Genomic DNA, 3,832 nt, shown 5'->3' on the forward strand with positions numbered 1-3,832 from the left:
AGGGGATCTTAACCCTTGACTTGGTGTTGTCAGCACCACGCTCTTCCAAGTGAGCCATGGGTGGCCCCTGAGCCTCAGTGTCTTTAACCATCCTGTACCCTCCACTTGGCACACCCTCTCCCACTCCTCCAACACTGGTTCAGTCTCTTCTTGGGATCTGGCAGCTGACAGCCATCTCCCCCAGTCCATTGACCACTAATCGTCTTTGTACCACAGTGTCTGGTCGTGTCGTTATTTATTTATCCTCTTGAGCAAGAACCATGGCGGTCTTGCTCAATCCATCTCCAGCAGCCAGAACAACGCCTGGCGCTTAGTAGGTGCTCAGTAAGTATTTGTTAAGTGAGTGGATGAATGAATAAATGATGAGATTGGAAGTTAATTGATTCCTCCACTAGAGGATAGTTCTGCAGGCTGGAGCCCTTTATTGATTTGTTCATGGTTTTATCCCCAGTGCCTGGGGGTCAGGAAGGTTAAAAAATTTATCACTGTGCTGAGAAGAAGTGGAGCCAAGATTCAAATACAGGTCTATTTGACTCCAAAGTTCACATGCTGGGCTACAGCACATTTGGAAAAGAAGCAAGTGCATTCAATCCCTGTAACAGCCAGCCGCCAAAAAAAAAAAAAAAATCAGGTGGATTTGGGGTTAAAGAAAGATGGGTTGGTGACTAATCTGGAACAGGGGATTAGAGTATTTTCCCAAAAAAACCCTACAGTCCTTTTTTTCCCATTCTGCCAACCAATTCAGCCAGGGGAGGGGAGGAGATGTCAATTTCTCCCTTCCAGAAGCCTTTGCAGAGCTGCTGAAGTGCCTTCCTTTTGACTTAGAGGTGGCCCCCATCCGGCCCCATATTATCATTCAATCTTGACCTCAGAGGAAAGAAAGGGAAACCATCTATGAGAGCACCCTCTCATCCCCAGGCTGCTATCTTGTCGAATCTGCACCATCTCTCATGCGGGAGGTGTATTCTGAGCCTGATTTTACAAAAGAGGAAACTGAGCTCAGAGACCTTAGGTAACCAACCGTAGGTCACACAGCTAGTAAGTGGCCCAGCCAAGAATTAACTCTGAGATTTGAACCCAACTTCCCCCATCCAACAATGCCCCCTCCTCTCTACCCACCTATGCCTGACCCTTCCTTCAGGGCCCAGTCCCTAGAAAGTGTCGTGACATCTCCTGCCTAAACTCAAGTCTCTGGTCGCCCCCTCATCATTGCATCCCCATGCTGTCCCCCCCCAATGCCTGACCACACTGCTTCTGTAGCTCAGAGCAGATCACCTCACTGCTCCTCATTAACAATGATATATAATAACAGCCCATACTTAATTAAGGGCTCACCATGTGCCAGCCACTGTACACTAAGCACTTTAAACATATTAACTTATTTCCTTTCCACAAAATCTTAAGAAGTTGGTGGTATGGTCCGGACTGGTGGCGTACTGGAGAGTGCGCCGCCGGCGCTCCAGCTGAGGGTTCGGATCCCATGTGGAGACCGGTTCCCGCTCACTGGCTGAGCGCGGTGTGGGCGCAACACCGAGGGTTGCGATCCTGTTGCCGGTCCCCGGTACGGGCACGACACCGAGGGTTGCGATCCCGTTATCGGTCAGTAAAAAAGACAAAAAAGGAAAGAAAAAAAAATTGGTGGTAGTATTTCCCCGTTTTACCAAATGGGGAAACTAAAGCACAGAGAGGTTAAGGAACTTGCCCAAGGTCACACAGCTACTGACAAATTCCTTATTGCCTCCAACCTGAAAATAAAGTCCAGGAAAGCCCCATGAGGCTGTTTGGATCTCTCTTGCCCCCTTCCGCTTGGAGGAACCCATGTCCCACCACTCTCCCCCACCCACACTGCAAGCTGCAGCAGTACTAAGCTATTTATAGTTCCCAGAAGCTCTCTCATCCTCCCTGCCTTTGTGCATGCTGTTCCCTCCGCCTGGGTCCCGCTCTATGAATTCTTCCCACTAGCCCTCCCTTCTTTTCTGCTTCCTGTTCACCTTGTACACTACCTCTCCCCCCCCCTTTTTATTTTTACTTTTTATATTTTTTATTTTTATTTTATTTTTTTTTATAAAAAGATGACTGGTAAGGGGATCTTAACCCTTGACTTGGTGTTGAGAGCACCACGCTCAGCCAGTGAGCAAACCGGCCATCCCTACATGGGATCCGAACCCGGGGCCTTGGTGTTATCAGCACCCCCCTCTCCCGAGTGAGCCCCGGGCCGGCCCCCCCCCCCCTTTTTTAAATCCCATCCCTCTTCTTTCTTTTTTTTTTTTTTAAAGATGACCGATAAGGGGATGTTAACCCTTGACTTGGTGTTGTCAGCACCACGCTCAGCCAGTGAGCCAACCGGCGATCCTAAATGGGATCCGAACCCGTGGCCTTGGTGTTATCAGCACCACACTCTACCGAGTGAGCCACGGGCCGGCCCACCTCTCCACTTTTATCAATTATTTCTTTGCGACTGTCGGTTGGCCTGTCAGTCTGCTCCCAGCCAACTGAGAACTCCTTGACAGTAATGAACTGCTCTTACCAGTTGACCCCAGAACAGGGCCTGTCACGTTGTCAGTGGCAAAGAATGTTTGTGAATGAATGAATGAATGAATGCTTACTGCTGCGAGGGGCCCAGGCCCAGTCTCCATCGCTNCTCCCCTCTCTTTGCACCCATCCCTCTTTGTACCGCACCCCCTGGGGACCCCTGCGCCCCTCCCCTCCCCCCTGGCCGCATGGACCGTCCCGCAGGCCGCTGATGCCGCCCGCGGCGAGGTGGCCCGGACTGCAGCGCCCGAGAGAGGTGAGTGCCGGGCAGCCCCGGAGGAGGTGGGCGTCCGAGTGTCCACTGGAGGGAGGAGGGTGGAGGTCGCACGTCCAGCCTCTCTTGCCGCCGCCGTCGCCGCGTCCACTCCCATCCCCCACCTCCTTTACCTCCCCTTCACGGGTTCGAATTCTCCCGGGAGCTACTGTCAGAACCCGACTGGGAGGGAGCGCACGAGGGAGGTACTGCCCTGTAGCGCCAGACTTGTCTCAGGTCAGCTCGAGTCCCCCTGAGTGGAGCTCAGAGTGGGGGCTGGCTGGAGCCCTGGAGGAAGAAGGATCAGTACGGGTCAGGGCCCTGGAGAATGGGCTGGACTCAGGGGAATTTGCCCTTCCCTGCCTAGGGCCTCCCTGCAGGTGCCCTGGCCTGCTTGGTTCTGACCTCTCCCTCATCCCGGAGCCCAGGGCCCAGCCACCTGCCTTGGGCCCTTTTAGAAGCCCAGTTCCTGGGACCTAGCTTGTCACCCTCAGCCTCCCAGAAGACTAGGCCTAAGCCCAGGGACCTCTGACCCTTGGGTGGGGAAATTGGGCAGGACTTTGGTCTTGGGTGCAGGTGACACTGGGCATTAGCACCATGCCCCCACCTCCTGGCACCTTGGTCAGCCCATTCTTCCAGGCTCCTCAGGGCCCAGGCCAGGTATCAGGAAGGGGTGTGTCCAGCCACCAGACCTTTATCGCTTAACTAGGGCTTCACTCCCCTGACCATTTTGTAGACCAGAGAACGAGATTCAAAGGGGGAAGTTGAGGGCCGGCCTGTGGCTCACTCGGTAGAGTGCGGTATTGATAACACCAAGGCAACGGGTTCGGATCCCATATATGGGATGGCCGGTTTGCTCACTGGCTGAGCGTGGTGCTGACAACACCAAGCCAAGGGTTGAGATCCCCTTACCGGTCATCTTTAAAAAAAAAAGGGGGGGGGGGGTAGTTGATATTCCAGGCCTCTGGTGGAGTTAGGCCTGCTGTCTTTTCGGCCCCAGCTCTACATAGCTGGTCTGCCGTGGGTAAAGGAAAACCACGCACGCCC

The 3,832-nt window shown here is 53.5% G+C and overlaps 1 protein-coding gene across 1 annotated transcript in view; it reads left to right on the top strand.

Annotated features, from left to right (window-relative positions):
* Nucleotides 1–2,635: 2,635 nt before the first annotated feature.
* Nucleotides 2,636–3,832, top strand: part of CSK (c-src tyrosine kinase) — a 19,948-nt gene continuing 18,751 nt past the window's right edge. The window contains exon 1 of the mRNA XM_008588549.1: nucleotides 2,636–2,788. The gene's annotated coding sequence lies outside the window, so the exon portion shown is untranslated. The remainder of the gene's footprint in view (nucleotides 2,789–3,832) is intronic.

The sequence above is a fragment of the Galeopterus variegatus genome, unplaced genomic scaffold (assembly GCF_000696425.1).
Source record: "Galeopterus variegatus unplaced genomic scaffold, G_variegatus-3.0.2 Scaffold4895, whole genome shotgun sequence".
Classification (NCBI taxonomy): Eukaryota; Metazoa; Chordata; class Mammalia; order Dermoptera; family Cynocephalidae; genus Galeopterus; species Galeopterus variegatus.